This window comes from Thalassophryne amazonica, chromosome 5 (assembly GCF_902500255.1).
Source record: "Thalassophryne amazonica chromosome 5, fThaAma1.1, whole genome shotgun sequence".
Lineage (NCBI taxonomy): Eukaryota > Metazoa > Chordata > Actinopteri > Batrachoidiformes > Batrachoididae > Thalassophryne > Thalassophryne amazonica.
Genome location: NC_047107.1, coordinates 14,421,677 through 14,449,470, shown reverse-complemented (window position 1 = coordinate 14,449,470; position 27,794 = coordinate 14,421,677). Strand labels below are relative to the sequence as shown.

Genomic DNA, 27,794 nt, shown 5'->3' with positions numbered 1-27,794 from the left:
TAGTGATGAGTAGAAAGATGTCCTAGCTTTACGGAGGGCTTTTTTATAGAGCAACAGACTCTTTTTCCAGGCTAAGTGAAGGTCTTCTAAATTAGTGAGACGCCATTTCCTCTCCAACTTACGGGTTATCTGCTTTAAGCTACGAGTTTGTGAGTTATACCACGGAGTCAGGCACTTCTGATTTAAAGCTCTCTTTTTCAGAGGAGCTACAGCATCCAAAGTTGTCTTCAATGAGGATGTAAAACTATTGATGAGATACTCTATCTCACTTACAGAGTTTAGGTAGCTACTCTGCACTGTGTTGGTATATGGCATTAGAGAACATAAAGAAGGAATCATATCCTTAAACCTAGTTACAGCGCTTTCTGAAAGACTTCTAGTGTAATGAAACTTATTCCCCACTGCTGGGTAGTCCATCGGAGTAAATGTAAATGTTATTAAGAAATGATCAGACAGAAGGGAGTTTTCAGGGAATACTGTTAAGTCTTCTATTTCCATACCATAAGTCAGAACAAGATCTAAGATATGATTAAAGTGGTGGGTGGACTCATTTACATTTTGAGCAAAGCCAATAGAGTCTAATAATAGATTAAATGCAGTGTTGAGGCTGTCATTCTCAGCATCTGTGTGGATGTTAAAATCGCCCACTATAATTATCTTATCTGAGCTAAGCACTAAGTCAGACAAAAGGTCTGAAAATTCACAGAGAAACTCACAGTAACAACCAGGTGGACGATAGATAATAACAAATAAAACTGTTTTTTGGGACTTCCAATTTGGATGGACAAGACTAAGAGTCAAGCTTTCAAATTAATTAAAGCTCTGTCTGGGTTTTTGATTAATTAATAAGCTGGAATGGAAGATTGCTGCTAATCCTCCACCTCGGCCCGTGCTACGAGCATTCTGACAGTTAGTGTGACTCGGGGGTGTTGACTCATTTAAACTAACATATTCATCCTGCTGTAACCAGGTTTCTGTAAGGCAGAATAAATCAATATGTTGATCAATTATTATATCATTTACTAACAGGGACTTAGAAGAGAGAGACCTAATGTTTAATAGACCACATTTAACTGTTTTAGTCTGTGGTGCAGTTGAAGGTGCTATATTATTTTTTCTTTTTGAATTTTTATGCTTAAATAGATTTTTGCTGGTTATTGGTGGTCTGGGAGCAGACACCGTCTCTACGGGGATGGGGTAATGAGGGGATGGCAGGGGGAGAGAAGCTGCAGAGAGGTGTGTAAGACTACAACTCTGCTTCCTGGTCCCAACCCTGGATAGTCACGGTTTGGAGGATTTAAGAAAATTGGCCAGATTTCTAGAAATGAGAGCTGCTCCATCCAAAGTGGGATGGATGCCGTCTCTCCTAACAAGACCAGGTTTTCCCCAGAAGCTTTGCCAATTATCTATGAAGCCCACCTCATTTTTTGGACACCACTCAGACAGCCAGCAATTCAAGGAGAACATGCGGCTAAACATGTCACTCCCGGTCCGATTGGGGAGGGGCCCAGAGAAAACTACAGAGTCCGACATTGTTTTTGCAAAGTTACACACCGATTTAATGTTAATTTTAGTGACCTCCGATTGGCGTAACCGGGTGTCATTACTGCTGACGTGAATTACAATCTTACCAAATTTACGCTTAGCCTTAGCCAGCAGTTTCAAATTTCCTTCAATGTCGCCTGCTCTGGCCCCCGGAAGACAATTGACTATGGTTGCTGGTGTCGCTAACTTCACATTTCTCAAAACAGAGTCGCCAATAACCAGAGTTTGTTCCTCGGCGGGTGTGTCGTCGAGTGGGGAAAAGTGGTTAGAAATGTGAACGGGTTGGCGGTGTACACGGGGCTTCTGTTTAGAACTACGCTTCCTCCTCACAGTCACCCAGTCGGCCTGCTTTCCCGGCTGCTCGGGATCTGCCAGGGGGTAACTAACGGCGGCTAAGCTACCTTGGTCCGCACCGACTACAGGGGCCTGGCTAGCTGTAGAATTTTCCATGGTGCGGAGCCGAGTCTCCAATTCGCCCAGCCTGGCCTCCAAAGCTATGAATAAGCTACACTTATTACAAGTACCGTTACCGCTAAAGGAGGCCGAGGAATAACTAAACATTTCACACCTAGAGCAGAAAAGTGCGGGAGAGACAGGAGAAGCCGCCATGCTAAATAGGCTAAGAGCTAGTAACTGTGCTAAGCTAGCGGATTCCTAAAAACACGCAAAGTGAATAATGTGTAAATAATTTAGAGGTGATTCAGCAGAAGGAGTGCTTTAGTTAAGGCACGTAAAGATTACACTGGGAAACAAATCGTAATCTAGATAACTAGATCAATCTAACTGTGCAGATTAAACAGCTAACAGATACAGAAAAACACCGCTGTGCTCCGGAACAGGAAGTGATACAATACCGCAGTGAGAGCCAATGATACTTGTCTTGCCAAAACTCACTTTATAGTCACCCTTTCTTGACTTCAATGAAAATAAATACTTGTTTTATAAAAAGTAAAATAAACACCTCTTTCTTGACCTCATATTTAACTGTTGACAGCACTGTAACAGTAAAACTTGCAATTTCTAACCTACATTGTTTATAAATGTAACTATTAAATTCTTTCTAACATTTTTCTAACATTTAAATTCTCTCTAAACATTTTACTTGTTGAAATTATTATTATTATAAGTAGTATTAGTTGTAGTAAAAAAAGGTTTCAAAACTGGACCTTTAATCTAGTGGTGTTGTGGGGGAACACATCCTTGCCCCACGCCCCCATTCCATCTGGATTCGCCCCTGCTTTGGTGTTTGAGCACAAAGAATGAATAACATTTACTTATGCAGAAAACATGACCAGATTTACAGGTAAGAAAGTTTTATTGCCTTTTCACATTATGTGGTCCTCAGAAAGAGAGTTTAAGTGCATTTGAGTGGAAAATAGTGTTCGTTGTTGACGCGTCGCAGAGGATCAGCTGTTTTTAGCAGCAGATACGAAGCGGTTCAGCTCAGAATTCTAAATAAAGGAGAAAAAAAAGCATAAAAATGTCTTTGTAAAACTCAGTGCAGGTGTGCTGTTGTCACCGAGCTTTAAGAGGTGAGGACGAGTCGTAGCTGCTGCAGAAAACCGTGGATGAAAAGCTCACAGCTCACTTAAAGTGGGCAGGTCAGTCGAACCCCGACCCCCTGCCCACAGACCAAGTTTAATGCTGCTATCGACCCACAACGCAAAAATAATAGTAACGCACAGTGACTTGGAGAAGTAACTTTAATCTGATTACTGATTTGGAAAGATTAACACGTTAGATTACTCGTTACTAAAAAAAGTGGTCAGATTAGAGTAATGCGTTACTAAGTAACGCGTTACCAGCATCACTGCATTAGGTCCCGTGAATTCATGATTATCGAGGCAATATGCACGTCATTATTTCATATCCACACAAACATGTTATGAGAACTCCCGCTCAGCCCCTACAAATATGATTTAATAAACATCTGACCCGTGGTTAGCTGAGCTTGTCCATAATTCTTAAGATGGGGGTGAGTTTAGGCTTCATTGTCCTGCTCAGGTCACACTCGCCCAAGAAGAGAAATGATACGTTCTGTCAGTGGAAATAAATACACTGTTGAATGAGAGTCAGTTGGTGTAAATGTTGTTTTAATAATTTAGATTACATGTAGGCACATACTATTAAGTAAAACTGACATTGATAATACTTTTTGAATCTGGGAGGGCGGCGCCCGAGTGCCCACTATGGGCCAGCCGCCACTGAGTGAAAACAAGGGAGCAGCCGAAGGGACTAACTAATAATAATTATTTTTGTCCACTTTTCATTCTATTGTGTATTTGTGAGACATTTTAGTCTTGGTTTCTTTAATTTTGACTGTGAGATTATTTGAATATTAATTTAAATGCTTGTGTTGCTCAGTGGAAAACTGTGTGAAGTCTTGGTAAAGGTGGTGTAAACATTGTTGTATGTTCTTTTGTCAATTGATGAGTTTTTCCATATTTTGAAAGAGTCTAAATTTGGTGATAATTTCTGTTCTATTAAGCGGGTGTCGCTGTGAAACCCGTGAACTGTTTGGCTGAAGGTAATGAGAATGCAGTACAGTTTGGTATACTATGTGTGTAATTGGTGTCAAATGGTGAAATGTTCTTTGCTCAAGAACTTGAGTGTTGTATTTGATACGGTTCCTTTCCAAAGTATAAATGAGGCCTAATATAGCTGTAAATGGTTAAATTTATCTGTGAAACTGCTAATTTTGAGAAGGACATGAAACGATTATTGTGGAATTGTAGTAATTTTCCGACTGTTCATTTGAATGCCTGTACTGGACTAGACAGGAAACTCTATTGGCACAGCAGAGCCGAGGTGGATCTACATGTTGAACTCGCACACGTTTTACGCCGGATTCCCTTCCTGACGCAACTCCACATTACATGGAGAAATGTGGAAGGGGTGGGGTTTGAACCGGGAACCTTCCGCACTATGCACTCCTTTAAAAAATGCCCAAGAACATACAACAGCTCCACCACTAAGAGGTGGAAGAAACTGGACCCGTAACCTGGACTGGTCCCTCAGCTCCGCCCATGGAGGGCAGCAATGGCTGGCGCTCACCCACCTGGAGACTGGCGGGAGCACTGTGAGAATCATGTTCTTTGATTTCTCTAGCGCTTTCAACACCATCAGACCGGCGCTGCTGCGGGGGAAACTGGAGGATGCAGGTGTGCATAGACATCTCGCCGCCTGGACCATCGACTACCTCACTGACTGCCCGCAGTACGTGCGGCTGTTAGTCTGAGATGGTAAGGTGCAGCACCGGGGCCCCCCAGGGCACCGTCCTCTCGCCTTTCCTCTTCACTCTCTACACCTTGGACTTCACCTACAACACAGACAGCTGCCACCTCCAGAAGTTCTCTGATGACTCCGTCATTGTGGGTTGTGTGTCTGAGGGGAACGAGCTGGAGTACCGGTCAGTCATCACAGACTTCGTGGACTGGTGTGAGTGCAACCACTTGTGTCTCAACACCAGTAAGATGAAGGAGATGGTGATCGACTGCAGGAGGAAACCACCACCTCACCCACCGGTGAACTTCCAGCGGGAGGACATAAAGACTGTGGACAGTCTCAAATATCTGGGTGCTCACCTCAACAGCAAACTGGACTGGACTCACAACACCAACGCCCTGTACAAGAAAGGCCAGAGTCGCCTCTACCTCCTGAGGAGACTGAGATCTTTTGGAGTGAGCAGGCCTCTGCTTAAGACCTTCTATGACTCTGTTGTAGCCTCAGCTCTCCTCTATGCTGTCATCTGTTGGGCCCCGGACAGCACAGAACGGGAGAGAAAGAGACTGAACAAGCTGGTCAGGAAGTCCAGCTCTGTCCTGGGCTGTCCTCTGGACTCTCTGGAGGACGTGGCTGAGAGGAGGGTGTTAACCAAGCTCAAATCCATCATGGACAACTCCTCTCACCCTCTGCACTGGACTGTAGTGGAGCTGAGCAACTCGTTCAGTGACAGACTGAGGCACCCTCAGTGCAAGAAGGAACGATACCGCAGGTCGTTCCTCCCTGCTGCTGTCAGACTGTACAATAACACTGAAATAACCACATGCAATATGTCCACAAATCACGTGCAATATTAATATGTCCACAAATCATGTGCAATAACAACTCGTTTACAAATCCCAGCACTAATGTCACCTTACCACACCTAAACTCCACCTCACTTATTGTAAAGAAGATGCTCCTCTCTTTTTCAATCCCAATCATGTTTATATATGTGCATATGTATATGTGTATGTGTGTATATGCATATATATATATATATATATATATATATATATATATATATATATATATATATATATATATATATATATATATATATATATATATATATATATATATAAGTATGTACGTGGGTGTGTATGTATGTATGTATATACATATGCGTGTATGTGTGTATATATACATACATATTCTATTTCTATTTCTACCTCATTTCTTATGTCTTGTACTGTTCCAAGTAGTATTATTATTGCTTATGCTTGCACACGCTGTTTGATGAACATTTTCCTCTACTTGCACCCATCTTGTGTGTTTTTTAAGAGCTGACGTAACCTGTGAATTTCTCCTCTGTGAGATCAATAAAGTCTATCTTTATCTTTAATAATAATAATAATAATAATAATAATAATAATAATAATAATGCGGCTTGTGTGTAGCCACATGATGAGTTTTATGTTGGACAAACTATTTTAATACATTTATCAGGTCTACGTGTGCATAGATTTGGAGCTTTAGGCGTGGTTACAACAAGCTTTGAAGAGTAGTCCCTTGATTACAATAAGGGACTACTCTGTGTTCCCAGGGTGAAGAAGAAGTCAGCAGGTCAAAGAGCTTTTTCTTATTGTACACCCACTCTGTGGAACAGTCTTCTTGTGACCGTGAGGCAGTCGGAGTCCGTGGACATTTTTAAGTCAAGACTTAAAACCTAATTTTTGTTCTCTTTCTTATGAATAGTTTTTATCTGTTTTATTCTTTTACTTCTGTTTTTAATTATGTATTTGAATTTTTTAATTTTTATTCATTTATTTTAAGTTTTATATTGAACTGTTCTGTGTGAGGTGCCTTGAGGTGGCTTTTGTTGTGATTTGGTGCTTTATAACTTGATTAAATTGAAATGAAATTGAACTGAAGCTTTATTACTAATATTAGGCTGTAGCTCATAGAGCTGTGTGTAATAAATATTGTCATTGTTAATACCAACAAGACAGAAGAGACAGTGGAAATGTATGGACATTTCTGCTGCATTCACATGTTGGCTGTAAGCGGCAGATGGAAAACTGGATGTTCCACTGTTTTCAATAAGAGATTGAGGGGAAAATTCCACCACCTCTGTCTAAACGCATGGCTTCATGCACCATGATGGCACTTACTGTCACATGTTAAAAATGATCAACTACTGCCATTTGCAGCAGCAACAACAACAACCCAGGCACTGCTTCAGCTTTAATAAAGAGAAATGATGAATGGTGACAGATGGATTATTTAAGTGCAGATTCATCCTGTTTTACATGAGCACAGATACTCTGTGTGATGTTACAGAGAAGAATTAACCCACAATAATATAATGGTGTGCAAAATGCTACAAATCTGTTGTATCTTTCAGTTAAGAAAAATGCTGTATTTAAAGCCCCCCCCCCCCCCCCCCCCCCGATTTTTTTCGGCACATTGCATGTAGTGAAATTGTGAATTCCTGAGAGAACAGAGTAAAATGAAAATGAAATAGACATACGCAATCTATGAAGTTCACAATTTGTAGTAAAACTGGTGTTTTGTCCAGGCTCTGAAGTTCTGGTTTCCATGTTGCTTAAGCAGCCACAGTGCCTCGTATTTCAGACCCGTCTCTGACACGCAAACACCTGCCATTCCACTTTCCTGGAACCATTTTAGCTGCTCCTCTTCAATGTCCTCATAACACACTGTCCTCCCCCACCAGGCAGCCATTTTGCTGTTTTGGCCAGGGTTGCTAGCTTATCTTTGTTCCTACACCACTCCCGGATGCATTTCTTATTGACTAATAAAATTCAAGCAGCATGGTGCTTCCCCTTCTCTTCCACTTCTTTCACAACTTTTAGCTTGAACACTGTCGAGTAACAACATTTGCACTGAGCCATTTTATGTAACTGTTTAACAGCCACTGCATGCAGAAAAACTTTTGATTTGACTCTGCACTGCTACTCTTGTATGTAGTACGCATGTCTGTACATTCCATACAGTAAGGCCGTACTGTGTACAACATGCATGTATCCATGCGCCCAAAACAATAGTCAATAAACGCACCCCTTCACATAACTGCAGGCCCCTGGGGCGTTTAATAGAGTAAATGCGGTATTATCTGTGTTGTTAAGACTGAAAAATTAGTTTGCCTCATGTCATCATCTGTAGTCTGCTGCTGCAAATGACAGGAATTCTGCTAAAATGACAGATATGATGGTTTTTATGCAAATATGTGAATGCCGCATTAGGACTTAAAGCTCTTAATTGGGGGTAACTGGTGTTGTCTACATCAGTGTGTCGATAAAGATCTTTAGTTACATTACCTTTGTGCCTGTTGTTTTAGTTGTTTTATGCAAGTGTTTTACTTGCAGCATAGGTTTGATAATGTCGTGCATGAGGCAGTCAGACAGTAAGCACTACGGTGATCACAGATCTACACGCATCAAATACATCAACATTGAGTTATATCAGTGGTTTTACCATGACAGCGGGGTCATCCAGACTTTTAGGAAGTGTGAAACACTGACCGCCTGCAGGATGACTTCAAGCGCTAATCAGCACTGTTGCTATGGAGACAGTAGAGGATGATTTAAATCAAGGCTTGTCAGTTACATTTAAGAGCGACTGCTGCCATCTAATGATTAGAGCTGTATTTGCACAAAGGCTGTTGTCTAAAAATCATCCAAACTAAAATAATTCAGAATTATGCTGTAATTTCACTAAATAATTCAGAAATCATTTAAACACTACACCTGACTGATCGGTGTGCATTCAACTCTAACGTCACATCAGGTACAATCTGGTATGTGTGGCTGCTCCTTATCATGACACAGCATCCATAAATATGTCTACGATCATATTTAACACATTTTCACGAAGATAGTTTAGAATCCCAATATGGAAATCGCAATATGGAAAATAATAATAATAATAATAACACAAATTGCCACATTGATCCTGACACTCACTTCTACGTCATTGCAGACCGTATGGCCCCAAGATATTTCATATTTATATAACGGCTGAGTGGATCCTTGTTATTTGATTGGTGCTTTGTATGTCACTTGACATGGATTAATTCATCCCATTTGTGTTGCACTGCATTTAGAGTGCGGCTTGGTTCCATTTAGAGTGCAAGCTGCACTCATCCATTTAGAGTGTAAATTTGGTTCCATACGTTTGGTACCATTGCACTCTGCACACACACTCACGTGCATACATACACACATGCACGTCCTCATGCACGCGCACACATGTGATCGCGCATGCATGCACATGATCACGCACGCGTGCACAAGTACGCATGTGTGCACACACATGTTCGTGCACGCGCATGCTCATGCACACACATGTGCGCACCCCCACACATGCACGTGTGCGCATGTTGTGCGTGCGCATGCAAACAACACACACAAAACAAATCCACTGTGCTGTCTGGAGGCTGTTAGCAGGAAGAAAATGAAAAGCTGGACTCATTTCTGACATGATTTTTTTTTTTCGCTGCACTGAGGACGTACACAGTCAACCGAGCCGGTTGGATGTGTGCGCGCACGCATGGGGGACAACGACACGATAATTTGATTGAGCTAACTGACGCTGCTTGTAACATACAGTAGTGGCTGTTTTTACCCCATAACATTTGGTCACAGACCATCCAAACTATACCTTTTTGGAATCTTTATGATCAGCCAAATTATGTTTTATGCATATCAAAATGATTAAAGCATTTTTCAGTTTTGACCTCTGTTTAATGCTTCATTTACTGTGACCTGGCTATAACTACCACCATGGAATGGCTATTGTACAGTAGTGTTCAGAATAATAGTAGTGCTATGTGACTACAAAGATTAATCCAGGTTTTTAGTATATTTCTTATTGTTACATGGGAAACAAGGTACCAGTGGATTCAATAGATTCTCACAAATCCAACAAGACCAAGCATTCATGATATGCACACTCTTAAGGCTATGAAATTGGGCTATTAGTAAAAAAAAGTAGAAAAGGGGGCGTTCACAATAATAGTAGCATCTGCTGTTGACGCCACAAACTCAAAACTATTATGTTCAAACTGCTTTTTTAGCAATCCTGTGAATCACTAAACTAGTATTTAGTTGTACAACGACAGTTTTTCATGATTTCTTCACATCTGCGAGGCATTAATTTTGTTGGTTTGGAACCAATATTTTGCTGGTTTACTAGTGTGCTTGGGGTCATTGTCTTGTTGAAACACCCCTTTCCAGGGCATGTCCTCTTCAGCATAAGGCAACATGACCTCTTCAAGTATTCTGACATATCCAAACTGATCCATGATACCGCGTATGTGATATATAGGCCCAACACCATAGTAGGAGAAACAAGCCCATATCATGATGCTTGCACCACCATGCTTCACTGTCTTCACTGTGAACCGTGGCTTGAATTCAGAGTTTGGGGGTCGTCTCACAAACTGTCTGCGGCCGTTGGACCCAAAAAGAACAATTTTACTCTCATCAGTCCATAAAATATTCCTCCATTTCTCTTTAGGCCAGTTGATGTGTTCTTTGGCAAATTGTAACCTCTTCTGCACGTCTTTTATTTAACCCTTTATCTACGGCGATGGAGCCCACGCCATATTTTCCATATGTGTATTTTTCTTTACCGTAACTCCGCCATAGTTTGTCCACTCTGAATGATTCAAAGTGCATTGTTAAGCTAACACCAAGGGCTTTCCAATGATATATGGTGTATTATGGTAAACGTAAGCCTGTGACGTCATAACGCAGAGGAAATACACAGAAGTTTCACACTAGTGCGCTGCTGATTCTCATTACCATAAGTTCTCATGTAAGCCCTCAATCTGAAAAATTTCAACACTGACAGCAAGCCAAGAACCCGTGCTTTCCAACAGTATGCTATATGTTGCATATATTACGGTAAAGTGCGTTCAGTGACTTTTGAAACGAGGGAAAGTATGAAAAAGAGCGCAAAAGTGACAGAAAAGTACAGAGACAGACAGCAAACATAAATGTAGTAATTTTTGAGGAAAAGGCAGGATGTTAGTGTCATTTGTAAAGGTGTGTGTGCATGTTTGTGTGGGTGTGATGGCTCCATCAGCCACAAGCCACTGCCCGGTGGCAACAAGCAGTGGAAACCCACCCTGCCAGCGATCCACAAAGGGGCGGCATTCTTGCAAGGTTTGCAAGAGGTTATTCTGCTGGATGTGCAAACTTTGTAAAATTGGCCTCTGTCTTCAGCCAGACAGAAACTGTTACAAACAGTACCACACTGACTGATGTAGTTTAGATCTAATTTTGATTCTTGGTTATATATTTGTATATAGTTTGACACTTTATTGTTTTATTCATATTGTATAATTTTGCACAAAATGAGTGATCAAATGAGTGATTTATTACACATTTTAATAATACAGATAATAATTGATATATTTATATTTAGTTTTGCAATTTGTTTGTTGTGATTCATATTGTTTGGTTATGCACTTTAAATTTGGTTACTTATTGCATATTTTCACCTTGCAAAATGTTTACTTTTGCACTGTTTCTGAGTTCTAGACACACAAATTTAATTATTTTGATTGTAAACACTTACAGCTTCCTGTTAAAAATGTGAAATCCAAACTTCCAACAATCATTTTTCACTAAAAAACTGAAAATAAAATCAAGTTCGTTTTTGTGTTTTTTCTCATTTTAAATGCTAAAACTGACAAATAATGTGTATAAATAGTTAATCAGGTGTAATATAATTGAAATTCAGGTACTCTTGGAAAAAGGTACCAAAGCACACAAACATAGAACATTATTTCTTAACTTTATTGCTATAATAAAAAATTATAACCAATCGTCCATTTATAGCCTCAGTAGGTAAAGGGTTAACAGAGGGACTTTACGGGGGATTCTTGCAAAATAAATTAGCTTCACACAGGCGTCTTCTAACTGTCACAGCACTTACACGTAACTCCAGACTGTCTTTGATCATCCTGGAGCTGATCAATGGGTGAGCCTTTGCCATTCTGGTTATTCTTCTATCCATTTTGATGGTTGTTTTCCATTTTCTTCCACATGTCTCTGTTTTTTTTGTCCATTTTAAAGCATTGGAGATCATTGTAGATGAACAGCCTATAATTTTTTGCATCTGCGTATAAGTTTTCCCCTTTCCAATCAACGTTTTAATCAAACTACGCTGTTCTTCTGAACAATGTCTTGAACATCCCATTTTCCTCAGGCTTTCAAAGAGAAAAGCATGTTCAACAGCTGCTGGCTTCATCCTTAAATAGGGGGCACCTGATTCACACCTGTTTGTTCCACAAAATTGATGAACTCACTGACTGAATGCCACACTACTATTATTGTGAACACCCCCCTTTCTATTTTTTGTTACGAATAGCCCAATTTCATAGCCTTAAGAGTGTGCATATCATGAATGCTTGGTCTTTTTGGATTTGTGAGAATCTACTGAATCTACTGGTACCTTGTTTCCCATGTAACAATAAGAAATATACTCAAAACCTGGATTAATCTTTTTAGTCACATAGCACTACTATTATTCTGAACACTACTGTACACACATACACACAAAATCCACTCCACTGTAAACCGTCTGGATGCAAGAAGAGCTGTTCACATGAAACACTGATGTGATTTTTGGCTGGACTGAGGAACTACACAAAGTCTTTTTTTATGGAAGTCTGAAGTCAGTGCATAGCATCACTGGACTACATGTCACAATTTGGACTTTAGCAGCAGTGGAACACCAAAATGTAAGTCCCTTTTCTGTTGTTTATAAATTAATAAAATATCAAATGACAACTATCTATTTTAGCCATTATATAAAACAAATAATGAATGTTTTTACATTCTCTCAATGGAACAAATATTTAAGTCGGTGAAAGCTGGAACGAACCATTCAACTCGGCTTCGCCTCATTGAATGGTTCGTTCCATCTTTCACCTATTCATACCATTGAACTCATAAACATTCATTATTTGTATATTATTCTTTGGTCAACCTTGTTTCATGTGTTAATATACTCAGTGGTGGGCACAGATAACAAAAAAATTAACTTAATCAGATAATCAGATAACTGAAAAGTTATCTTTGATAAAGATAAAGCAATACACCACCCAAAAATGTATCGGAAGTTACAGATAACCAATAAATTCAAGTATTGTCTCTGGTACACTTGCAACTACTAACAAGTTGATTTTGAGTTTTAACAGCATCATCGCTTCTGGTAGCATCAAAAGTGACAAAAGACCCAAACAATGAGCCAGCACTTCTGTCTTTGAACATCCTGCCCCCTGCTGGAAGCTCCTGTTTACTACATGGTCTCCAGCACAGAAACAAGCTGAGAGGAGCCACGAAGCTCAACTCTCTACTCAATCACAATACTGCCATCACATACATGTCAACCCCTTTGAGGGACCACCTGTATAACCAAGTGAGAAAATCCATAAAATCAACATAAAATCCTTATAACCTCCAAATCGCACCAAAATCAGTTTTATTACAGTACACACAACTGCATAGCGGTATCACATAACTGGGTTTTTGTCCACATATTACGAGTTGCCACAATGACATTAAAGTCAGGATCATTAGTATTTCCTCCACAGTTGAATTTCAAACAATAGAGATCTAGTATTCATGCATCAAGCTGATTTTTATAGAACTGAATGTGTCAAATTTAGTTATTTTTTACAGAAACAAGAACTGTGTGTCACTAATGGAAATACAAACTCTACATGGTGGATCCTTGATCTCTGGACAGAAATAGGAATAAACAAAATCTGTAGTTTTTGTCAAAAGCATTTCCTTTCAGACAATATTGGCATAAATGTTTTCCATACATCTGAGCTGAGCTCTTACAGCTGGCTGTGCTTCACGTCAGGATGTAATTTATAAAGAATACAGCACGTCTCATTTTGGGAGGAAACAAATGTTTTAGTGGATTGTAATTTCTTGCCTGTAATACAACATTTGTAAGATGTGTCATTTTATTTAAAGCGGTAATTAATTTTGAAGTTATTAATTCCAACCGGACTCTGTCTCGGCAGAGAGCCACGCAGTGTTTGGAGCTGTGCCAACGGAGTGGAGGACGATTCTTGTTTCTTGACTGCAACAAGACATGAGTCCCAGTTAGTGACTTTAATCCACGCAAAAGTGACTCATGATATTTTAATGGCTTTGAGAGGTGTTAAGAAACGGACTTGCCATTTCTGAAGAGCAGCGAATCAAAGAACCAACAAGCTAGTGGATCGAAGCATTGCTTCAGTGGTTCACGCTTCAAAGTGGAGTCGCGCTGCAGAAATGGTTGATTACAGAGCCGCTACAGACCAAACCCTGAATATCCGTAAGACTTTATTCGTAAGTTAAAATATAACATATTTTTTAATGTTGAATAATGCACTAATTCTGAAGTTTTGTAACAAACACAGGCAGATTGCCAAGGATTCTGAGTAAAATGTACCTCCGCTAACACTGATTTGGTTGAGTCATTCATTATGTAAACCAACACGTTAATGTGAGGTGTGTCGTGTGTTGGTGTTTACAGATAAATCTGCTTTTGTAAAATATTCCATTTTTTATTTGTAAAAACAGGCATTTTCACACACACACACAAAAACAAGTTGTTGTGTGTTGGGGGGTTTGGCTGGATGTTTTTGTGTTGTTTTCTTTTCTTTGCTCTCCAGGTGGTATGCAAACTGGTTTTTGTCTGTGGAGACGGTGCTGGCAGAAGAGTCCTTCACCCTCATCAGCATTATTAGCTGCACCTGTAGATGATGCTCATGTGTAAACTTAAAGACTTTCAGCTGAAGCAGATAATAAGATGGCGTTCTGCATTTAAGCCATGAGTGGTTCAAGCAGAATTGCCGGGAACTCGACCTTGTGACGTTCGGTTGTGAGACGCTGAGGACCGCGCCTGGGTTTGACACATCGTGCCTGTGAAGGAGGACGGGTGAGGGACACATGCTGTCAGCACACATCAGAGGTGATGATTGTCTGAATAAGTGTTAACAGTAATTTGGTGCTTTGTTACGCAGTATATTTGAACATTGATGAGAATTGTGCAGCTCGCTTCTCACTGCCGTGGCGTACGGAATGATGATCCTCCACCTGTTGTGAGAAGCTGCTCATTTACATAAAGCTTAAATTCAGACCTGAATGTGTTGCTGATAGTGTGTGCCTTTGAAGGATATTTGTTGTAGCTGTTGACTTACCTCACCTTTTCCATCCTTCACAGAGTCAGTTTGTCGTGTCCACCTGGGGGGTGTTCGGCGTTGAGTCTGGGTCCAGAAGCGTCGGGCTTCGATCCATTTGGGCGCTGGAGAGCGCGCCGTCCTTCACCTCGCCAGACAAACGCACATTTATGTTGTACACAATTATTGCACAAAAGGGAAATAAATTTGTTTTGTTTTTGGAACCGCTTTCTGGTTATTTTAGCGCTGGGTTCAGTCAGACGCTGGTCGCGCTCCTCAACTCGCGTCTGCACATAACACAAGTTGTAATTAGATAACCGTCTGATATAACCGGTGTCAAAAATAAATAGAACACATAAATCGTGCACTCTGAACTTTTACACCGTGCGGTTCTGTGGTATAGTTTGAGCTGGGATCAAGTACAGTGTTTGAAAATATCATCCCAGCTTCAGTTTGAATACTGCCTTGAACACTACTGGCCAGTAGATGGCTGTAGAGACCATAAAAACTTGCCAAAACAAAATTCCAGATAATCTGTGTCTGCTACATTTAAGATGCGTGGAATGTAATAAATGCTAACACAATAACATCTATAAACCCAGAGAATATATTCACGAGAGTTTTAGGCACTAGAGTTTAATGCTGTTGTCCGTGGAGCCTGATCAGAGTGTTTGAAATGCATTTCTCATGTCATGAACGTACTGAGATTACCCTATCACCCATAATGCACCTGGACACAGCATGTCCACAGTAAAACCTTAAAAATTACTTTAAAACTAAAACATATATCTGATATTTTCACTTTATAAAACTTCAGACGTGACGTTAATTTAAATAACTTGTCCGAAATTAGTTTGGTTAAAATTTGAACCATAAGTTAAAAATGTATGCCTCTGGATGACTTGGGTGATATTGCCCATGTATCAGTATGGAGTTAAAAGAAATGATTTTTTTTTTTTTTTTTTGGTGACCAGTTCTCCTTTGCTTGCAGAGGATAGAGCGGTTTCTTCTAGAAGCAGCTCTTCTTTATTTTGCAGAGGGTAGAACTACACATCTGCTACAAAACATGTAACAGGTAGGTGCGCAACTGATTTTAAATTTTATAAATGTTTGTAGCTGTTCAGCTTTATTTACCACGTTATTGGTCTAAAAATTATCGGACAAAAATTTATCGCAGTGGTGGCCAAGTGGTTAATGCACTTGGTTTCAGTTCAGAAGGTTCCGGGTTCAAATCCCACCCCTGCCACATTTCTCCATGTAATGTGGAGTTGCATCAGGAAGGGCATCCGGCGTAAAACTTGTGTCAATTCAACATGCAGATCCACCTTGGATTTGCTGTGGTGACCCAGAGTGCAAACAAGGGAGCAGCCAAAGGGACTTCCTATAATGGTTTTTAAAGTTATCTAAAAAAGATCATCCGATAATGAAAACATTATCTTCAATATCTCTAAAATCAGAAAGGTCTTGTCTCAGAGTGATGCTGAAAAACTAATTCATGCATTTATTTCCTCTAGGCTGGACTATTGTAATTCATTATTATCAGGTTGTCCTAAAAGTTCCCTAAAAAGCCTTCAGTTAATTCAAAATGCTGCAGCTAGAGTACTGACGGGGACTAGAAGGAGAGAGCATATCTCACCCATATTGGCCTCTCTTCATTGGCTTCCTGTTAATTCTAGAATAGAATTTAAAATTCTTCTTCTTACTTATAAGGTTTTGAATAATCAGGTCCCATCTTATCTTAGGGACCTCGTAGTACCATATTACCCCAATAGAGCGCTTCGCTCTCAGACTGCAGGCTTACTTGTAGTTCCTAGGGTTTGTAAGAGTAGAATGGGAGGCAGAGCCTTCAGCTTTCAGGCTCCTCTCCTGTGGAACCAGCTCCCAATTCAGATCAGGGAGACAGACACCCTCTCTACTTTTAAGATTAGGCTTAAAACTTTCCTTTTTGCTAAAGCTTATAGTTAGGGCTGGATCAGGTGACCCTGAACCATCCCTTAGTTATGCTGCTATAGACGTAGACTGCTGGGGGGTTCCCATGATGCACTGTTTCTTTTTCTTTTTGCTCTGTATGCACCACTCTGCATTTAATCATTAGTGATCGATCTCTGCTCCCCTCCACAGCATGTCTTTTTCCTGGTTCTCTCCCTCAGCCCCAACCAGTCCCAGCAGAAGACTGCCCCTCCCTGAGCCTGGTTCTGCTGGAGGTTTCTTCCTGTTAAAAGGGAGTTTTTCCTTCCCACTGTAGCCAAGTGCTTGCTCACAGGGGGTCGTTTTGACCGTTGGGGTTTTACATAATTATTGTATGGCCTTGCCTTACAATATAAAGCGCCTTGGGGCAACTGTTTGTTGTGATTTGGCGCTATATAAAAAAAATTGATTGATTGATTGATTGAATAATTATCAGTTATCGGATTATCAGAACTGTGCCCACCACTGAATATACTGTACATCCATTCCTGCATTTCAAGCCCACAACACATTGCAGAAAAAGTAGGAATGCTAAAGCATTTACAACTGTGTAATGTCGTCATTCCTTCTCACAACACTTAAAAGTCATTTTGGCATTGAGAATACAAGCCATGAAGAGGTTCAGGTATTATTTTGTCCCATTCTTCCTGCAAACATGTTTTAAGGTGTGCAACAGTACAGGGTCATGATCGTATTTTTCATTTCAAAATTCTGCACACATTCTATATTGGGGACTGGTCATGTCTGTAGGGAAGCAAGTCCACTACCTGCACTCTCTTCTTCCATAGCTATGACCTTTGGCCCCTTCACACATAACACGGAGTTGCGTGAAAGAAGCAGAAACTGGCTGAAAAAGGGTGAAAAATAAATGAAATGGTGAACCACAAAAGATTCCAGCCAATGTCAGGAGGGACAGACGGTCAGACAGGCATGAACAATCCCGCAGCAATGGTTTTGTGCATGCTCGTGAGCACGTGCAGGAACACAGTGCGACCATTTGAGAGGTGTGATACCAAATCGTGCTCACAGAGTTTCGTGCACGCTCGTGAGCATGTGCAGGAACACAGTGCGAGCATGTGAGATGTGTAATACCAAATCGTGCTCAAAAGTTGCCACAGATCTGGCAACTTGCTTCCAAGGGATTGTTTGCTGTTGTGACACTCTTCTGAATTTTACACGGTTGTATATGTTTCTTTTATTTCTGTTTAGCACTCTTCTGGCTGTAAGCCTATTCTGAACCTTATTTAACTACAGTCCTGTTGTGAATCACTAGCGGTTAGCATTTGCTAATGGTTAGCATTCGCTAGCGGTTAGCTTTCACTAGCTAGGGTGACTCCCCCCTCCCCCTGAAGTTACTTTTATAGCTGCTTCTTTTATTACCTGTTTAATACTTCTGTTAGTTTTTCAGTGTAACTGCTATGAATTTTAGGTCATTATTTTACTCCAGTATAAATCTTAGGAGCGGCTAGCATTTTTGCTAGCAGTTAGCTTGCATTAGCAGGTTTGACCCCCCCCCCCCCCCCCGTTTCTTTAATACTTCTGTTAGTTTTTCAGTGTAACTGCTGTGAATTTTAATTCATTTATTTACGTCTATGTGAATCCTGTGTGAGCCTTAGGAGTGGTTAGCTTATCCATTACTGGTTAGCTTGTGCTTGCTTTACTATACTCTTGAATTTCTTAGTGCACAAAGTACACTACTTTACCTACTTTACACCCTCCATAATATCCTGCGTGATGTTGGAAGATATGATGGCCATAAGATAAGGTGTCCATACGTTAGGGCAGCTTCTTAGCTCAGTGGAGTTAGATGTTATGGGCACTCCAGATGAGGTTAGTGTTGGGCCGGCGAGTGAGCTCATTAGCATCAGCCTAGAAACACCGGCTGTGGAGGATGGCTTTCGGACTGTGGCTAGGCGGAGGAAGCCCCATCGGGCTTGGTGCCCGGTTGTGGTACTCCAGTCACACTCGCCACTGCAAACTGTGAATCAGTTCTTCCCCTTGTATTTGCCTGATGTGAATTCTCTGAGCCCACAAGTGACTTCCACTCCTGTCTCCAGGCGAAACACCGGACTTTAGTGATAGGGGATTCTATCACCCGCAAAGTCAGGTTACAGACGCTGGCTGACATTAAGTGTATTCCTGGGGCCAGAGCTCCCAACATTGCATCCCATCTTAGGGTGCTGATGCTGCAGAAGGGAAGACAGTCTAACAACATGTCTTGAGATACACATAGTTATTCACATCTGCACCAATGATGTCAGGATGAAGCACTCAGAGGTCACAAAAATGGACATAGAAAGGACTTGTGACCTTGCCAGAAAGATGTGTTGGCATTGATTAATAGTCTCTGGTCCCCTCCCCTCCTGGGGTACTCATGAGGCTTTTAGCAGGCTGACACCGTTAAATAGGTGGGTGGTGCAATTTTGTAGAGAGCAAGGCTTTAGCTTTATTGATAACTGACCTTTGTTCTGGGGCCACCGTGGCTTGCTGATGCTGGACGGCCTCCACTCTACTGGGGAAGGCGTCGCCATCTTGTCTGTGAACGTAGATAGAGCTCTACAGGGAGGATAACATTAGGAATTTACAGCAGGCCACGGAGCAGGTGATTAGAGACCCTGCAAGGCTTATGGTGGGTGTGAAATCCATTATCTTAGCAGGGAATTTAGTGCAGAAAATCCACTATGGTGATAGTGCAGTTTATGTGGCAGGGAGGGAACTTCATCCAGTTCAGACTGTGGCCTGTTTCTGCAGACGTGTCCAGAAGAAGCATAGAGGGATATGCTTTGCAAACTTAATACCCATTACTACAATGGATGATGTTGAAATTGAGGATGGCCCGCTGGCTGTCCCAGCAATATCAAAGGTTTCATGTCTGCTACCTACAACACGCGTGGAATGTCTCAAACCTAAACCTACTTCTAGGCAGCTTATATATGCTACTCTGGAACCACCCCTAAACCCAAACAGTTCAACTGTCAACCCCACTGTGTCTGGGTCATAAGATCACTATCCTCAAAATCATTATGATTGGGTTATGTGAAACCTGGCTTAAACGTATAGCTGTCCTTCCCCTAAATGAAGCCTGCCCATCAGCATATACATTTAGTCACGTCCCTCGTGATGTGAAGCAAGGTGATCGCTCACTTACTAAGTTTACAGCGTCGCTGCCGTGTTTAGTGGAACAACAACCTTATACAGTATATCACTACAGCGATGCATCAACTCCTCAACTAAGACTGATTTGAAGTTAGACTGCCTGATGTCTTAGCTTCACATTTGGCAAATACCCAATCAGTAGACAGACTTGTGGATAGTTTAAATTCAGTGATCAAAGCTACACTCGACATGATTGCACCACCTGTGTTAAAACTGCACTCCCCCAAAACACAGTCACCTTGGTTCAATGATTACCTGCATGACCTCAAGCATAAGGCTAGAGGTGTAGAACGGAAATGGCGTAGTGCAAAATTAGAAGTATTCCACCTTGCATGGCGTGATGCTATCTTACACTATAAGCATGCACTACTGGCTACAAAGCCTATTACTCTGATTTGATCAACAAAAACAAACATAGCTCAAAAGTTCTTGTTCGACACAATGGCAACACTTATTCATGGACAACCACCTGTTGTTCACTTTCCTTTTACAGCACAAGATTTCCTGGATTACGTTGAGAAGAAACCAACAAAAATGTTTAAGGACCTGTGGCCCACTCTTGGGCCGACTGTGCTGGAAATTATTTATCTTTCTTTAACTTCTGGATCTGTTCCTAAATGTTTCAAATCTGCAGTGATTAAACCATTACTTAAGAAACCTAATCTTGACCCTAGTGTATTGAAAAACTATCGGCCGATATAAAATCTATCATTTTGCTCTAAAATTCTACAAAAAGTGGTGTCACGGCAGCTCATGGACTATCTTACTGAGAATAATCTCTTTGAGCCACTGCAGTCTGCTTTTTAGAAAATATCATTCCACAGAGACAGCTCTCACTAAAGTGGTGAATGATCTTCTGCTTGCAACCGATTCAGACACTACTACGGTTCTGGTGCTGTTAGATCTCAGTGCTGCATTTGATACCGTGGATCATCATATTCTCCTTGATAGGCTGGAAAATCATTTTGGGATTACTGGGAGTGCCCTTGCATGGCTGACGTCATACTGGACTAGTTGTTCTCACTGTGTTTTGTACAGTATAACTACCTCTAACCTTAGTGACATGAAATTTGGGGTTCCACAGGGGTCTGTCTTAGGCCCCCTGCGTTTCTCCCCTTATATAGCACCTCTTGGGCACATATTGTGGCATTTTGGAATTACCTTTCACTGCTATGCTGATGATGCTGTTACACATGCCGATAACTGCTGGTAATCTCATTCACATAAACCCTTAGAAGATTGCCTTGCATCATTGATTAGTTGGATGTCTAGAAACTTCCTACTTTTAAACTCTGATAAGACTGAAATGATGGTTCTTGGTCCACCCCTTTGAGTCTGGTCTGCTTGAGGTTTCTTCCTCAGTGGGAGTTTTTCCTTACCACTGTTGCTCTGGGGGTTAGTGTAGGTTAGACCTTACTTGTGTGAAGCGCCTTGAGGTGACTCTGGTGTGATTTGGTGCTATATAAAAGTTATACACAACAGTTCACATTAAAATGCAGGAAATATTTCAGGGTTTTTTTTGTGGCTATTTACATGTGTGAGAGTTGCACAGAGGTGGACCTGTAAAAGAACAACTCAGTTAACACAGAAAATAATCACGCAGGAGACACTGAATTTCTTTTCCTGAATCAGGAGAGACCGGATGAGCGTGACCCTCGTCATTGACCGTCTCGTCAGCTCTGAAAGGCCACGCCCATCTGCCTCCCATATTTATTAGAATAAAGTTACATACAAGCATATGGAATCGACAAAATACAAAACACGTAAGCGACACAAAGTCTGGTCTCACGTCAATATGAAATTGTTATGGCTTTACAACCTCCAGTTTCACGGGTTGTCTCATAACAAGACGAAAACAGGAAAACAGCGCTCAACCCTGTGCAGGTCACACAGCTCCCTGCTCAAGGCTGAACTGTTAATTAAAATGTACATCTGTGCTCAGCAAAAACATGATCTCAGCAAAACAGTCTACACTCTCACTGAGCCAAAGTTCATCTGTTCATCTTCCCGCGTGAGCAGTTTAATGATTACTTAAACAGTTCAGTGAATACAGTGAATAGATATGTATCAATCAATCAATGTAGTGAATATAACTACTTTAGCAATTCAGTGATTAACAAAGAGAGTAATATTAATGAAACACATTAGATAAATGAAACACGTGTGTATATGCATATATGTGTATATAATGAGATCAAAGATGAAATCAAAGACAGCAAATCAAAGTAAAGACATTACTAATTGATAATATATTGAAAAATTCTGACAACATGCAATAAGATGCACAAATTATATTTGTGCCCCTCAGAAAAACAAATCCTGTCCAATGCACATCAGAAGCCCCAAGAATTTGTATAGCTATTCGACCTCAATATCGTGTGTATTTTTCCCTAATTCCTTGTTTTTGTAGTATTTTTAATTGGTGTTGGTACAGACTGTCCTGACTGTGTTAGTGGCAAAAAAAGAAAAGAAAAAAAAAAACAATAGAAAAAGGTGTTTTGGACCCTAGGAGTGGTGGTGGTGGGGGTTCTACCTGGATTCCTGTGTTTTCCGCCACTGGAGCCTGCTTACTGCTGGGGCAGAGTGTCTATGCACCCTGCTCTGTTCCAAGACTTGGCGTCAGTGTTGACAACTTGACGACTTTCTCGCTAAATCTGAAAACTTTCCAAACCATTTGACGAAATAGAGTTGATTTTTGTCATGGGACCACGTCTCGCTGGCTCATGTTTTTCAGTTGGCGGTCTTGCAACAGCATCCCTACCGGCGCAATGAGAATATTGTCAGTCTGCAAAGCCACAGAGCCCTATTGTAAATCATTGAGCAGAGTCATACCTATCCTCCGTGTTCAAACATGCACACGTGATGCCTCCGCAGCTGTTCCCGCATTGAATGTCAAACCTCTCTCGGACTCACTCAGCCGACTTACCTCATTTGCTGTGCTGTGACTTCTCAAAGTCTCCAGACTTTGAGAAGCTCTGGCCTTAAGAAGTTATTTTATTTTGAGAATGATGACTAATTTCAATGGCAAAATAAATAAAGAAACCAAGAATTTTTTTTTTTTTTTTTGTAGTTCTAAATATTATTAATGTGTTTTTACTCACTTTTTTTGTCTCTCCTACAACATTTTTTTTTTTCAACAAATAGGGGAAGCCGGGGCACAGTGGATCTGAAATGTTGTTTTGTGGCAGCATAAACACATTATGCATAGGTTCATTCTATTGTGGATTTATTACAGCAGATTATTTATAATGCAGTATAATTTATGTCTCCCTAAGTGTAATTTACAGGTGTTTAAAATCAATTTTAAAATTTTTGATTCAGCTGAATCAGTGTCCGGGACACAGTGAGTCAACTTAGAATATAATGAAAAAAAACACATGATTATAAAGATTTCTTCAAAATTATTAAATATATGCTGATGCATATACAAACTATAATCCAGCAATCCATATAATCCATATATAGTGATATAAGTCCTTTAGAAACTATTATAAATACAACTGTCATCATTTTTGTTCAAATGTGATAACAATTGTTTATATACACAAATTATAGAAATAATGCATGGACAATAAATGTATAAGCTTCTACACATAATATTTGTCATCCACTTGATAATGAGGCTTAGTAAATCATTTTATAGACTGATTCACTGTGCCCCAGGTGCATGTGACACACAGGAGTCACGTTATCAAATAGCTGATAGTCTGGAGAAGACATAACACATGCTCACCAGTTGGACTGACAACCAGGTGGATGTAGTCTTGTAACTAATAACAATTTTTGGGCCACCTTTCCTCTGTTGTCAGAAATAAATACAATGACATCCACAAAATTTACTTTTGATAGGAAAAAACTGACTTCACTTGCCACTTAGTTTTACCCTTAATGTATCCAAAAACAAAACATTAATTTATAAGGGGGATGTCTTTATGCATAAAAATATGGCATAACTGCTGCAAATATGTATGTAGTTTTGCAGATATAGCTACTGATTCACTGTGCCTCGTGATTCACCGTGACCCGGTTTCCCCTACATTAACAACAAACGAACAAAGGACAAGGCCACAACAAGTCACAGTATTATCATAAATAGAAAGAGATACAAAAAAAATTAATTATACAATAGCAAAGACATTCTTTAACATTAATTCTCTTCAAAAAAATTCCTTATAGAGCATGGCAGTTTTATGACATTTGGACAGTAGTGGGCACAGTTCCGCTAATCGTTAATTATCCAAGCTAACTTTTTGTGAGCGGATTAGCTTTCCAGCTAAATTCTAAAACCATTAGCGGACCAATTAGCTTCCGATGAATTTAGTTCCAATAACTTTTACACCGCTAACGTTTTTTCTTTTTTTACAGTTAATAACGGTGAAAAACATTTATAAACCCTGCTGGCCCCTGTCTGCTATGTATTTTGCAGCAATGAGGCAGCTAAGAAGAGTTTAGCTCAACTCTACCCCAGCAGAAGGGGCCTGGCCACCACACAATGACAACAACCCCCCCAAAAAAACAAAAACAAAACAATATCATCAAAAAATAAAACAACCAAAAAAACCAAAACAAAAATCATTACCATTTACAGCATACAGTGGTCCAGCCGTGAGGCTGAAGTCCTCCAAAGGAAAGCAGGTTTGAATTATGGTTTTGATTTATAAACCAAATTAATCTGGATAGTTTAATGACATGTGAAATATAGTGAAAATCTAACACATATCTTTTAATTTTAAAATGTGCTAATTCTGAAGTTTTGATCATTAACACACAGATGCCAAACTGCACTTTGGGTAAACTGAGCCTGTGACTACTGATTGGTTAATTCATTTAACCAACACAAAACGTAACATGTATGTTGTTTTTTTTTTTTTTTTTTTACAAATAAATGTGTATTCATTTTTTTTCATTTGATAAAAAAGGCATTTGGAAAACTGAAAATTCTGTTTAAGTTGTGATATAGCCAGGTGTCATTCACACTGTCTTCCTGGATTATGGAGCTAAATCCAGGCCAAAAGTTTTATAATCTGAAAAAAAAAAAAGATTGAAAAAAATACATTTTGAAACTGAAAATTCAATGTTTGTTCTTGAATTTTATAATCATTTAAAAGTATTATCAAAATAAAAATAAGTGTAAGATATATATTTTTCAGTTTAAATAAATTTTTGATTCAGCTGTGTAATTTTTTTATCAAATAATTTATTTTCATTCATATTTCTTCTCACGTTCAAATTTTATTTTTTCAGTTTCAAACTTTTGGCCCTGTTCTGGCGTGAGAGGGCGTGGCTTCGATTGAGAGGGGCATGAAATTGTGATTGACAGGATGCGGCTTTGGATTTGGATTTACGGGCAGTCTGTTTGGTTCTATCCATATTAAAGCTTCCTTCAGATCTGCTGAGCCAGGTGTCTCTGTGTGTCACTAACTGCTGGCAGCCTGTAAAATGAGTGACCTGCCTCATTTTTATGCAGCGATGCTGCACTGCGTTCACGGTCTTGTGTGGATTTGGGACACATCGGTCTTTTAAGGTATAGGTGTTAAACTTTACAATCTTGCATATTTTCCAGTTTTTAAACATCAAAAATGACCTAGAGTGGTCTAGAATTACTTGTAATAGACATCTTTAGTCTAGAAGTCTAGAATTACTTGTAATAGACATCTTTAGCATCACTTTATTTACAGGTATCAAGACAATACAGTGGAGAGAAAGTGTTAAGTCATTATCTATCAAAGTACCCACGTTTCCTGAAAGCAACATCATGTGAGGACTGATTGCTCTGCTGTCACTCTCAATTCCACGCCCCTGTCAATCGAAGCCACGCCCTCCCACGCCAGAACAGGGCCAAAAGTTTGAAACTGAAAAAATAAGATCTGAAAGTGAAAAAAAAAAGATCTGAAGGTGAAAAAAAGACATATGAATAAAAATAAATGATTTGATCAAAATAATTACAGAGCTGAATCAAAACTTTATTTAAACTGAAAAATATATATCTTACACTTATTTTTATTTTAATAAAACTTTTTAAATGATTATAAAATTCAAGAACAAACATTGAATTTTCAGTTTCAAAATTTATTTTTTTTCAATCTTTTTTTTATTTTCAGATTACAAAACTTTGGGCCTGGATTTAGCTCCATACTGTATGGCATATTACATACTGGCATATTATGTTACTATGCTTTTTACTTTTTTACTCTTTTACTATGCTTTTTAATCTTTTAATTTATTTTATTTTGTTTTCTGAATTGTTTTCTGTGAAGCACCTTGAGGCGACTCTGTTGTGATTTGGCGCTATATAAAGTGAATAAATTGAATTGAAATTGAGGCTCAGTTTGCCCATAATGCAGTTTGGCATCTGTGTATGTGTGTCAATATTCAAAACTTCAGAATTAGTGCATTATTGTGAAATTAAAAGATACAGTGGGGCAAAAGAGTATTTAGTCAGCCCCTGATTTTTGCAAGTTCTCCTACTTAGAAAGATGAGAGAGGTCTGTAATTTTCCTCAAGTGTGAGAGACAAAATGAGAAAAAAATCCAGGAAATCACATTGTAGGATTTTTAAAGAATTTATTTGTAAATTGTGGTGGAAAATAAGTATTTGGTCAATAATAAAAGTTCAACTCAATACTTTGTAACATAATCTTTGTTGGCAATGACAAAGGTCAAACGTTTCCTGTAAGTCTTCACCAGGTTTACACACACTGTAGCTGGTATTTTGTATTTTGGTATTACACCTCAAGGCCTTCTCTGATCCTCAGTTTCATTTATTTCAGTTCAATTTATTGAACTTATAGAGCGCTAAAATCACAACAGTGTCGCCTCAAGGCGCTTCACAGAAAACAATAAATTTAACCAAAAGATCAAAGAGAGTAATTAAAAGATTAAAAGCATAATAAAAAAAGGTAAAAAAGTAAAAAGAATATAAAGCAGAGTAAAACAACATGTTAATCATATAAAATAGAAAACAAGTGTGTCTTCAATCACGACTTAAAAGTCTCAACAGAGTCCGACTGCCTCACTAACACAGGGAAAGCATTCCACAGGACCGGGGCATGATAAGAGAAGTTTCTATTTCCCGCATACTTTTTATTCACCCTGGGAACACAAAGTAAGCCTGCGTCCTGTGAACGCAAAGCCCGGGCCGGTATGTAGGGTTTAAGTAGATCAGTAAAATAGGACGGTCCCAGTCCGTGAACAATTTTATAGGCCAGTAGCAGGACCTTAAACTCTGATCTCACATAGACAGGAAGCCAGTGAAGAGACGCCAAAATGGGTGTAATGTGGTCAAATTTTCTGCGCCGTGTCTAAAGTCTGGCAGCAGCATTTTGAACCAATTAAAGACCCCTGATTCTGGACTGCGGCAACCCAGAAAATAAAACGTTGCAATAATCAAATCTAGAAGAGACAAATACATAAATCAGGGTCTTAGCATCAGCCATAGACAGGATGGGACAAATCTTCGCTATATTTTGCAGATGGAAGAAAGGAGTCCTTGTAATATCTCAAATGTGGAAGTCAAAAGACAATGTAGGATCAAAAACTACCCCAAGGTTCCTCACCTTGTCTGTAGGATGTATGACACAAGAACCCAGGCCAAGTGCTAGCTGGTCAAACTGATGCCGATGTCTTGCTGGACCAAGAACCATCATTTCAGTCTTATCAGAATTTAAAACTAGGAAGTTACTGGACATCCAGCTTCTTACTGATGCAAGGCA

At 39.8% G+C, this 27,794-nt stretch overlaps 1 long non-coding RNA gene across 1 annotated transcript; it reads left to right on the top strand.

Moving 5' to 3' along the window:
- The first annotated feature begins 966 nt into the window (after positions 1-966).
- LOC117510119 lies at positions 967-27,794 on the top strand. Its single transcript, XR_004560621.1, has 3 exons — positions 967-976; positions 17,683-17,685; positions 27,555-27,794. It is a non-coding gene; the product is annotated as an uncharacterized LOC117510119 (long non-coding RNA).